This window comes from Crinia signifera, chromosome 19 (genome assembly GCF_055691185.1).
Source record: "Crinia signifera chromosome 19, ASM5569118v1, whole genome shotgun sequence".
NCBI classification, from domain to species: Eukaryota; Metazoa; Chordata; class Amphibia; order Anura; family Myobatrachidae; genus Crinia; species Crinia signifera.
In genome coordinates this window covers 80,291,010-80,305,039 of record NC_139226.1, presented here as the reverse complement: position 1 = coordinate 80,305,039, position 14,030 = coordinate 80,291,010, and positions in this window count along the sequence as shown.

Genomic DNA, 14,030 nt, shown 5'->3' with positions numbered 1-14,030 from the left:
TCAAACCCCCAGGGGTTTCACCAATTTTGATACAAGTGGGCAGTGAACATGAAAAATTACATTTTTTACACAAAAATGCAGTTCTGGCTCAAAATTTTTCATTTTCAGAAGGTATGAAGGAGAAAAAGCACCCCAAAATCTGTGCCCCAATTTCTCCCGAGTACGGCAATGCCTCACATGTGACCAAAAAATACCAGTTGGGTGCATGGCAGGACTCAGAAGGGAAGGAGTGATTTTTGGATTTTGCAGCACAGATTCTGGTGGAATGAATGGTGGGTGCTATGTTGCACCAATACAGTGGAACCCCCCCACAAGTCACCCCATTTTGCAAACTACACCCCTCAGGGAATTCATCTAGGGGTATAGTGTACATTTCAAACCCCCAGGGGTTTCACCAATTTTGATACAAGTGGGCAGTGAAAATGAAAAATTACATTTTTTTACACAAAAATGCAGTTCTGGCTCAAAATTTTTCATTTTCAGAAGGAATGAAGGAGACAAAGCACCCCAAAATCTGTGCCCCAATTTCTCCCGAGTACGGCAATGCCTCATGTGTGACCAAAAAGTGGCAGGACTCAGAAGGGAAGGAGTGATATTTGGATTTTGCAGCACAAATTCTGGTGGAATGATGGTGGGTGCTATGTCGCATTAGCAAGACCCCCAAAGCACCAATACAGTGGAACCCCCCCACAAGTGACCCCATTTTGCAAACTACACCCCTCAGGGAATTCATCTAGGGGTATAGTGTACATTTCAAACCCCCAGGGGTTTCACCAATTTTGATAAAACTGGGCAGTGAACATGAAAAATTACATTTTTTTACACAAAAATGCAGTTCTGGCTCAAAATTTTTCATTTTCACAAGGAATGAAGGAGACAAAGCACCCCAAAATCTGTGCCCCAATTTCTCCCGAGTACGGCAATGCCTCACATGTGACCAAAAAATACCAGTTGGGTGCATGGCAGGACTCAGAAGGGAAGGAGTGATTTTTGGATTTTGCGGCTCAGATTCTGGTGGAATGAATGGTGGGTGCTATGTGGCATTAGCAAGACCCCCGAAGCACGGTGAAATTATGAACCTAATATTCCATAGATGTGTGGTATATTTTAAAACACTCCTTTATACATAGGCCGGGTTTGTCGGGGCAAGTGTCACACTGGAAAATAGTTTGCTTTCTTATTCCCTTTTTATAGCAAACTTTGCACCTTTTTTGTGTCCTGCCCTTTTTTCCAGTGGAGGGGATTTCATCAGGAAAATGCTGCCCTGGTACAATACGGGGGCCAGTACTAGAAGTACTGGGGCCCTCTGCCTGCTGGTTCCCAAATATTAGGCCCTTTATGACTTCCTCTTGAAAGTGCATAAATGTCCCCCTCTGGCCGGTAGAACGGAATAGCACGTAAGCGTTATACAGTGCCATCTGGATGATATACACGGCCACCTTCTTGTACCAGATTTTTGTTTTCCGCAGGGCACTGTACGGCTTCAGTACCTGATCTGAAAGATCCACTCCGCCCATGTACCTATTGTAATCCAGGATACAATTAGGTTTGGAGGTGTGGGTACTGGTACCTCGTACAGGGACGGAGGTGGTACTGTCTCCGTGAATTGTTGTCAGTATAAGGACATCCCTCTTGTCCTTATATTTGACCAACAACATATTTTCGTTGCATATTCCCCTGCTTTCACCCCTTCTCATTACTTGGGCAATGTGCGTTTTTGGGAGGCCTCTTTGGTTCTTGCGCACAGTACCGCAAGCTGCTGTACCTCTTGAACCAAGGGCCTTAAACAGGGGGATGCTAGTGTAAAAGTTATCCACATAGAGGTGATAACCTTTATCCAGGAAGGGGTGCACTAAATCCCAGACAATTTTCCCACTAACACCTACGAGGGAGGGGGGGCATTCTGGCGGTTGAATTCTTGAATCCTTCCCTTCATAAACCCTAAACCTGTGGGTGTACCCTGAGGTGCTTTCACACAGTTTATACATTTTTATGCCATACCTTGCCCTCTTACTGGGAAGGTACTGGCGGAATTTAACCCTTCCTTTAAAATGTATAAGGGACTCGTCGATACAAATAAATTTTTCAGGGATGTACACCTCTTCAAATTTGGCACTGAAATGATCAATGACCGGCCTGACTTTGAATAGCCGGTCAAAGGTGGGATCATCTCTGGGTGGGCACTGTGCATTATCGGTGTAATGTATAAATTTAAGAATTGTCTCAAATCGAGTCTGGGGCATGGCCATACGGTAAAATGGAGTACTGTACAGAACATCTGTACTCCAATATTGCCTAATTTCTGGCTTTTTTACTATGCCCATATGAAACACCAGACCCCAAAACGTCATCATCTCTACTGCATCTACAGGGGTCCACCTAGCAAATGATGACGTGGGGTTTTGAGCAATAAACTGCTGGGCATATAAATTAGTTTGGTCCACCATTAAATTTATAAAATCATCAGAGAAAAATAATTTGAAAAAGTCAATTTCTCTGAGACCTGTGGAATCAAATTGGATTCCTGGCATGGCCAAAAACTCAGGAACCTGGGGCTCAAAATTGTCTGGTGGTGGGGTCCATACTAGATCAATTATTGGGGGGGGAATCTCAGCTGATCTACGGGGGCGTCTTTGAGGGGGTCCCTCATCACCAGAGGAGGAAGAGGAGCTTAAGACGAATCCTTCAAATTCCCCGCTTGCATCACTGCCTGTGTCAGAGTCAGAGGCAAGCATGGCATATGCCTCCTCCACTGAATACATTCTCCTGGATGACTGGGAGGACATTTGGGAGGACATTTGGGAGGACATTTGGGATGCCATTTTTATTTTTGTGTTACTGGTAGTGAAATGTTTCAACACGTGTATAGTGTAGGGGGGGGTACAAACTTTATTTCAATCCGGGGGGTATGTAGTGTGTATGTGGTGCAGAAAAAAAAAATACTTTATACCAATAAAAAAAAAAAAAAATGAAGGGGTTAAAAATAAAAAATTGAAGGGGTTAAAAAAAAAAAAAAAGGTCCTGCGCCAAAAATTGAGCACAGATGTTGGTCAGTAACGTCTGTCACTGAACAGCGCTCAAAGGCAACAGGAATCTGATCAAAAAAAAAAAAAAATTGATCAACCCTGTGCCGAAAAAGCTGATCAGTGATGTACGTCACTGATCGGCGCACAGTGGCCACAGGACACCCACAAAATCAGTGTGTGTAAAAAAAAAATTAAAAAAAGACCCCACAGCACTCACAAAAAAAAAAAAAAGGTGATCAGTGATGCGACACTGATTACCAGTGAGGGACAGCAGGTGCACAACCTTTGGTGCAACTGACAGTGCAACTGGCAGCAACTGACAGGTATATATATATAAAAAAAAAACCTCTGCGCCCCCAAAAAGTTGCTGATCAGCACAGATATACTGATCAGCACAAAAGGGGGGGTAGCAGACACAAAATATACACTCTCTATCACTCTCTGTCACTATCTCTCTCTATCTCTCTATCTCTCACTATCTCTCACTATCTATCACTCTAGGACACTGCAGCAGCAGCACTGACAGTTATATGTATAAAAAAAAACTGCACCCCCAAAAAGGGGGGGTAGCAGACACAAAATATACACTCTCTATCACTCTCTGTCACTATCTCTCTCTATCTCTCTATCTCTCACTATCTATCACTATCTATCACTCTATGACACTGCAGCAGCAGCACTGACAGTTATATATATAAAATAAAACCCCTGCACCCCCAAAAAGGGGGGGTAGCAGACACAAATCTCTCTATCTCTCTACCTCTCACTATCTATCACTATCTATCACTATCTATCACTGTATGACACTGCAGCAGCAGCACTGACAGTTATATATATATAGAAAACCCCTGCACCCCCAAAAAGGGGGGGTAGCAGACACAAAATATAGCTCTCTCTGTCACTATCTCTCTATCTCTCTCTATCTCTCTCTCTATCTCTCTATCTCTCTATCACACTGCAGCAGCAGCAGGAAGTCTCAGGAAGTCAGATCCAGGAAGCGTCCAGCACGCTACAAGCAGTGATAAGGTGATCAGGTAAGGTATTTGCAAGGATCAGGTAAGTATTAGCAAGGATCAGGTCGGTATTCACGGCAGGCAGGCACGGTGACCGTTCTGCATGCTATTCCAGACCGGAATGGCGTCTGCAGCGCAGTCACCGTCAGTTTAAATGTCGCGCCTTGGCTGTGATTGGTCCGTGGGTCCCACGGACCAATCACAGCCTTGGGGGCAGGTGGGGTGAGGGTGGGGTGAGGTGTCATCGTCACCGATGACCCCCTCATGCCCCCTGACGCCCGGCGGTGATTGACACCTGTGTTACCGAGCGTCCGATTCGCTGGTAACACAGGAAAACGCTGTGAATGGCTGTTCACACTGAACAGCCAATCACAGCGATCGCCGACGGGGGGGCGACATCGCAGCCCCCCCTGGGCATGCAGGGACATGTCTGCTGTCAGGGACAGCAGACATCGTCCCTCTGTCACTGCGTCTCGAGACGCAGTGACAGTTTAAACTCATGACGTACATTTATGCCATGTGTCGGGAAGTACCTCCCGGCCATGACGTAAATGTACGTCAAATGTCGGGAAGGGGTTAATAGAACACAACGTTTTATTCATAGAACACATGGATATATTTATAGATCACGGGGGGTTTCCATTCAGAGAACACATGGTTTCATTCATAAAACACAGGGTTCTATTCATAGAACACAGGGTTCTATTAATAGAACACAAGGTTTTATTCATAGAACACATGGTTATATTTATAGATCACGGGTGGTTTTCATTCAGAGAACACATAATTTCATTCATAAAACACAGGGTTCTATTCATAGAACACAGGGTTCCATTCATAGAACACAGGGTTCTATTAATTGAACACAAGGTTTTATTCATAGAACACATGGTTATATTTATAGATCACGGGTGGTTTTCATTCAGAGAACACATAATTTAGTTCATAAAACACAGGGTTCTATTCATAGAACACAGGGTTCCATTCATAGAACACAGGGTTCTATTAATAGAACACAAGGTTTTATTCATAGAACACATGGTTATATTTATAGATCACGGGTGGTTTCCATTCAGAGAACACATGGTTTCATTCATAAAACACAGGGTTCTATTCATAAAACACAGGGTTCCATTTATAGAACACAGGGTTCTATTCATAGAACACAAGGTTTTATTCATAGAACAGAAGGTTATATTTATAGATCACGGGTGGTTTCCATTCAGAGAACACATGGTTTCATTCATAAAACACATGGTTCTATTCATAGAACACAGGGTTCCATTCATAGAACACAGGGTTCTATTCATAGAACACAAGGTTTTATTCATAGAACAGATGGTTATATTTATAGATCACGGGTGGTTTCCATTCAGAGAAAACATAATTTCATTATTAAAACACAGGGTTCTTTTCATAGAACACAGGGTTCCATTTATAGAACACAGGGTTCTATTCATAGAACACAAGGTTTTATTCATAGAAGAGATGGTTATATTTATAGATCACGGGTGGTTTCCATTCAGAGAACACATGGTTTCATTCATAAAACACAGGGTTCCATTCATAGAACACAGGGTTCTATTAATAGAACACAACGTTTTATTCATAGAACACATGGATATATTTATAGATCACGGGGGGTTTCCATTCAGAGAACACATGGTTTCATTCATAAAACACAGGGTTCTATTCATAGAACACAGGGTTCTATTAATAGAACACAAGGTTTTATTCATAGAACACATGGTTATATTTATAGATCACGGGTGGTTTTCATTCAGAGAACACATAATTTCATTCATAAAACACAGGGTTCTATTCATAGAACACAGGGTTCCATTCATAGAACACAGGGTTCTATTAATATAACACAAGGTTTTATTCATAGAACACATGGTTATATTTATAGATCACGGGTGGTTTCCATTCAGAGAACACATAATTTCATTCATAAAACACAGGGTTCTATTCATAGAACACAGGGTTCCATTTATAGAACACATGGTTCTATTCATAGAACACAAGGTTTTATTCATAGAACAGATGGTTATATTTATAGATCACGGGTGGTTTCCATTCAGAGAACACATGGTTTCATTCATAAAACACAGGGTTCCATTCATAGGACACAGGGTTCTATTAATAGAACACAAGGTTTTATTCATAGAACACATGGTTATATTTATAGATCACGGGTGGTTTCCATTCAGAGAACACATAATTGCATTAATAAAACACAGGGTTCTATTCATAAAACACAGGGTTCCATTTATAGAACACAGGGTTCTATTCATAGAACACAAGGTTTTATTCATAGAACAGATGGTTATATTTATAGATCACAGGTGGTTTCCATTCAGAGAACACATGATTTCATTCATAAAACACAGGGTTCTATTCATAGAACACAGGGTTCCATTCATAGAACACAGGGTTCTATTAATAGAACACAAGGTTTTATTCATAGAACACATGGTTATATTTATAGATCACGGGTGGTTTTCATTCAGAGAACACATAATTTCATTCATAAAACACAGGGTTCTATTCATAGAACACAGGGTTCCATTCATAGAACACAGGGTTCTATTAATAGAACACAAGGTTTTATTCATAGAACACATGGTTATATTTATAGATCACGGGTGGTTTCCATTCAGAGAACACATAATTTCATTCATAAAACACAGGGTTCTATTCATAGAACACAGGGTTCCATTTATAGAACACAGGGTTCTATTCATAGAACACAAGGTTTTATTCATAGAACAGATGGTTATATTTATAGATCACGGGTGGTTTCCATTCAGAGAACACATGGTTTCATTCATAAAACACAGGGTTCTATTCATAGCACACAGGGTTCCATTCATAGGACAAAGGGTTCTATTAATAGAACACAAGGTTTTATTCATAGAACACATGGTTATATTTATAGATCACGGGTGGTTTCCATTCAGAGAACACATAATTTCATTAATAAAACACAGGGTTCTATTCATAAAACACAGGGTTCCATTTATAGAACACAGGGTTCTATTCATAGAACACAAGGTTTTATTCATAGAACAGATGGTTATATTTATAGATCACGGGTGGTTTCCATTCAGAGAACACATAATTTCATTAATAAAACACAGGGTTCTATTCATAAAACACAGGGTTCCATTTATAGAACACAGGGTTCTATTCATAGAACACAAGGTTTTATTCATAGAACAGATGGTTATATTTATAGATTACGGGTGGTTTCCATTCAGAGAACACATGGTTTCATTCATAAAACACAGGGTTCTATTCATAGAACACAGGGTTCTATTAATAGAACACAAGGTTTTATTCATAGAACAGATGGTTATATTTATAGATCACGGGTGGTTTCCATTCAGAGAACACATGGTTTCATTCATAAAACACAAGGTTCTATTCATAGAACACAGGGTTCCATTCATAGGACACAGGGTTCTATTAATAGAACACAAGGTTTTATTCATAGAACACATGGTTATATTTATAGATCACGGGTGGTTTCCATTCAGAGAACACATAATTTCAATCATAAAACACAGGGTTCTATTCATAGAACACAGGGTTCCATTTATAGAACATAGGGTTCTATTCATAGAACACAAGGTTTTATTCATAGAAAAGATGGTTATATTTATAGATCACGGGTGGTTTCCATTCAGAGAACACATGGTTTCATTCATAAAACACAGGATTCTATTCATAGAACACAGGGTTCCATTCATAGAACACAGGGTTCTATAAATAGAACACAAGGTTTTATTCAAAGAACACATGGTTATATTTATAGATCACGGGTGGTTTCCATTCAGAGAACACATAATTTCATTCATAAAACACAGGGTTCTATTCATAGAACACAGGGTTCCATTTATAGAACACAGGGTTATATTCATAGAACACAAGTTTTTATTCATAGAACAGATGGTTATATTTATAGATCACGGGTGGTTTCCATTCAGAGAACACATAATTTCATTCATAAAACACAGGGTTCTATTCATAGAACACAGGGTTCCATTTATAGAACACATGGTTCTATTCATAGAACACAAGGTTTTATTCATAGAACAGATGGTTATATTTATAGATTACGGGTGGTTTCCATTCAGAGAACACATGGTTTCATTCATAAAACACAGGGTTCCATTCATAGGACACAGGGTTCTATTAATAGAACACAAGGTTTTATTCATAGAACACATGGTTATATTTATAGATCACGGGTGGTTTCCATTCAGAGAACACATAATTGCATTAATAAAACACAGGGTTCTATTCATAAAACACAGGGTTCCATTTATAGAACACAGGGTTCTATTCATAGAACACAAGGTTTTATTCATAGAACAGATGGTTATATTTATAGATCACAGGTGGTTTCCATTCAGAGAACACATGATTTCATTCATAAAACACAGGGTTCTATTCATAGAACACAGGGTTCCATTCATAGAACACAGGGTTCTATTAATAGAACACAAGGTTTTATTCATAGAACACATGGTTATATTTATAGATCACGGGTGGTTTTCATTCAGAGAACACATAATTTCATTCATAAAACACAGGGTTCTATTCATAGAACACAGGGTTCCATTCATAGAACACAGGGTTCTATTAATAGAACACAAGGTTTTATTCATAGAACACATGGTTATATTTATAGATCACGGGTGGTTTCCATTCAGAGAACACATAATTTCATTCATAAAACACAGGGTTCTATTCATAGAACACAGGGTTCCATTTATAGAACACAGGGTTCTATTCATAGAACACAAGGTTTTATTCATAGAACAGATGGTTATATTTATAGATCACGGGTGGTTTCCATTCAGAGAACACATGGTTTCATTCAAAAAACACAGGGTTCTATTCATAGCACACAGGGTTCCATTCATAGGACAAAGGGTTCTATTAATAGAACACAAGGTTTTATTCATAGAACACATGGTTATATTTATAGATCACGGGTGGTTTCCATTCAGAGAACACATAATTTCATTAATAAAACACAGGGTTCTATTCATAAAACACAGGGTTCCATTTATAGAACACAGGGTTCTATTCATAGAACACAAGGTTTTATTCATAGAACAGATGGTTATATTTATAGATCACGGGTGGTTTCCATTCAGAGAACACATAATTTCATTAATAAAACACAGGGTTCTATTCATAAAACACAGGGTTCCATTTATAGAACAAAGGGTTCTATTCATAGAACACAAGGTTTTATTCATAGAACAGATGGTTATATTTATAGATTACGGGTGGTTTCCATTCAGAGAACACATGGTTTCATTCATAAAACACAGGGTTCTATTCATAGAACACAGGGTTCTATTAATAGAACACAAGGTTTTATTCATAGAACAGATGGTTATATTTATAGATCACGGGTGGTTTCCATTCAGAGAACACATGGTTTCATTCATAAAACACAGGGTTCTATTCATAGAACACAGGGTTCCATTCATAGGACACAGGGTTCTATTAATAGAACACAAGGTTTTATTCATAGAACACATGGTTATATTTATAGATCACGGGTGGTTTCCATTCAGAGAACACATAATTTCAATCATAAAACACAGGGTTCTATTCATAGAACACAGGGTTTTATTTATAGAACATAGGGTTCTATTCATAGAACACAAGGTTTTATTCATAGAAAAAAATGGTTATATTTATAGATCACGGGTGGTTTCCATTCAGAGAACACATGGTTTCATTCATAAAACACAGGGTACTATTCATAGAACACAGGGTTCCATTCATAGAATACAGGGTTCTATAAATAGAACACAAGGTTTTATTCATAGAAAACATGGTTATATTTATAGATCACGGGGGATTTCCATTCAGAGAACACATAATTTCATTCATAAAACACAGGGTTCTATTCATAGAACACAGGGTTCCATTTATAGAACACAGGGTTATATTCATAGAACACAAGTTTTTATTCATAGAACAGATGGTTATATTTATAGATCACGGGTGGTTTCCATTCAGAGAACACATAATTTCATTCATAAAACACAGGGTTCTATTCATAGAACACAGGGTTCCATTTATAGAACACATGGTTCTATTCATAGAACACAAGGTTTTATTCATAGAACAGATGGTTATATTTATAGATTACGGGTGGTTTCCATTCAGAGAACACATGGTTTCATTCATAAAACACAGGGTTCCATTCATAGGACACAGGGTTCTATTAATAGAACACAAGGTTTTATTCATAGAACACATGGTTATATTTATAGATCACGGGTGGTTTCCATTCAGAGAACACATAATTGCATTAATAAAACACAGGGTTCTATTCATAAAACACAGGGTTCCATTTATAGAACACAGGGTTCTATTCATAGAACACAAGGTTTTATTCATAGAACAGATGGTTATATTTATAGATCACAGGTGGTTTCCATTCAGAGAACACATGATTTCATTCATAAAACACAGGGTTCTATTCATAGAACACAGGGTTCCATTCATAGAACACAGGGTTCTATTAATAGAACACAAGGTTTTATTCATAGAACACATGGTTATATTTATAGATCACGGGTGGTTTTCATTCAGAGAACACATAATTTCATTCATAAAACACAGGGTTCTATTCATAGAACACAGGGTTCCATTCATAGAACACAGGGTTCTATTAATAGAACACAAGGTTTTATTCATAGAACACATGGTTATATTTATAGATCACGGGTGGTTTCCATTCAGAGAACACATAATTTCATTCATAAAACACAGGGTTCTATTCATAGAACACAGGGTTCCATTTATAGAACACAGGGTTCTATTCATAGAACACAAGGTTTTATTCATAGAACAGATGGTTATATTTATAGATCACGGGTGGTTTCCATTCAGAGAACACATGGTTTCATTCAAAAAACACAGGGTTCTATTCATAGCACACAGGGTTCCATTCATAGGACAAAGGGTTCTATTAATAGAACACAAGGTTTTATTCATAGAACACATGGTTATATTTATAGATCACGGGTGGTTTCCATTCAGAGAACACATAATTTCATTAATAAAACACAGGGTTCTATTCATAAAACACAGGGTTCCATTTATAGAACACAGGGTTCTATTCATAGAACACAAGGTTTTATTCATAGAACAGATGGTTATATTTATAGATCACGGGTGGTTTCCATTCAGAGAACACATAATTTCATTAATAAAACACAGGGTTCTATTCATAAAACACAGGGTTCCATTTATAGAACAAAGGGTTCTATTCATAGAACAGATGGTTTTATTCATAGAACAGATGGTTATATTTATAGATTACGGGTGGTTTCCATTCAGAGAACACATGGTTTCATTCATAAAACACAGGGTTCTATTCATAGAACACAGGGTTCTATTAATAGAACACAAGGTTTTATTCATAGAACAGATGGTTATATTTATAGATCACGGGTGGTTTCCATTCAGAGAACACATGGTTTCATTCATAAAACACAGGGTTCTATTCATAGAACACAGGGTTCCATTCATAGGACACAGGGTTCTATTAATAGAACACAAGGTTTTATTCATAGAACACATGGTTATATTTATAGATCACGGGTGGTTTCCATTCAGAGAACACATAATTTCAATCATAAAACACAGGGTTCTATTCATAGAACACAGGGTTTTATTTATAGAACATAGGGTTCTATTCATAGAACACAAGGTTTTATTCATAGAAAAAAATGGTTATATTTATAGATCACGGGTGGTTTCCATTCAGAGAACACATGGTTTCATTCATAAAACACAGGGTACTATTCATAGAACACAGGGTTCCATTCATAGAATACAGGGTTCTATAAATAGAACACAAGGTTTTATTCATAGAAAACATGGTTATATTTATAGATCACGGGGGATTTCCATTCAGAGAACACATAATTTCATTCATAAAACACAGGGTTCTATTCATAGAACACAGGGTTCCATTTATAGAACACAGGGTTCTATTCATAGAACACAAGGTTTTATTCATAGAACAGATGGTTATATTTATAGATCACGGGTGGTTTCCATTCAGAGAACACATGGTTTCATTCATAAAACACAGGGTTCTATTCATAGAACACAGGGTTCCATTCATAGGACACAGGGTTCTATTCATAGAACACAAGGTTTTATTCTTAGAACACATGGTTATATTTATAGATCACGGGTGGTTTCCATTCAGAGAACACATAATTTCATTCATAAAACACAGGGTTCTATTCATAGAACACAGGGTTCCATTTATAGAACACAGGGTTCTATTCATAGAACACAAGGTTTTATTCATAGAACAGATGGTTATATTTATAGATCACGGGTGGTTTCCATTCAGAGAACACATGGTTTCATTCATAAAACACAGGGTTCTATTCATAGCACACAGGGTTCCATTCATAGGACAAAGGGTTCTATTAATAGAACACAAGGTTTTATTCATAGAACACATGGTTATATTTATAGATCACGGGTGGTTTCCATTCAGAGAACACATAATTTCATTAATAAAACACAGGGTTCTATTCATAAAACACAGGGTTCCATTTATAGAACACAGGGTTCTATTCATAGAACACAAGGTTTTATTCATAGAACAGATGGTTATATTTATAGATCACGGGTGGTTTCCATTCAGAGAACACATAATTTCATTAATAAAACACAGGGTTCTATTCATAAAACACAGGGTTCCATTTATAGAACACAGGGTTCTATTCATAGAACACAAGGTTTTATTCATAGAACAGATGGTTATATTTATAGATTACGGGTGGTTTCCATTCAGAGAACACATGGTTTCATTCATAAAACACAGGGTTCTATTCATAGAACACAGGGTTCTATTAATAGAACACAAGGTTTTATTCATAGAACAGATGGTTATATTTATAGATCACGGGTGGTTTCCATTCAGAGAACACATGGTTTCATTCATAAAACACAAGGTTCTATTCATAGAACACAGGGTTCCATTCATAGGACACAGGGTTCTATTAATAGAACACAAGGTTTTATTCATAGAACACATGGTTATATTTATAGATCACGGGTGGTTTCCATTCAGAGAACACATAATTTCAATCATAAAACACAGGGTTCTATTCATAGAACACAGGGTTCCATTTATAGAACATAGGGTTCTATTCATAGAACACAAGGTTTTATTCATAGAAAAGATGGTTATATTTATAGATCACGGGTGGTTTCCATTCAGAGAACACATGGTTTCATTCATAAAACACAGGATTCTATTCATAGAACACAGGGTTCCATTCATAGAACACAGGGTTCTATAAATAGAACACAAGGTTTTATTCAAAGAACACATGGTTATATTTATAGATCACGGGTGGTTTCCATTCAGAGAACACATAATTTCATTCATAAAACACAGGGTTCTATTCATAGAACACAGGGTTCCATTTATAGAACACAGGGTTATATTCATAGAACACAAGTTTTTATTCATAGAACAGATGGTTATATTTATAGATCACGGGTGGTTTCCATTCAGAGAACACATAATTTCATTCATAAAACACAGGGTTCTATTCATAGAACACAGGGTTCCATTTATAGAACACATGGTTCTATTCATAGAACACAAGGTTTTATTCATAGAACAGATGGTTATATTTATAGATTACGGGTGGTTTCCATTCAGAGAACACATGGTTTCATTCATAAAACACAGGGTTCCATTCATAGGACACAGGGTTCTATTAATAGAACACAAGGTTTTATTCATAGAACACATGGTTATATTTATAGATCACGGGTGGTTTCCATTCAGAGAACACATAATTGCATTAATAAAACACAGGGTTCTATTCATAAAACACAGGGTTCCATTTATAGAACACAGGGTTCTATTCATAGAACACAAGGTTTTATTCATAGAACAGATGGTTATATT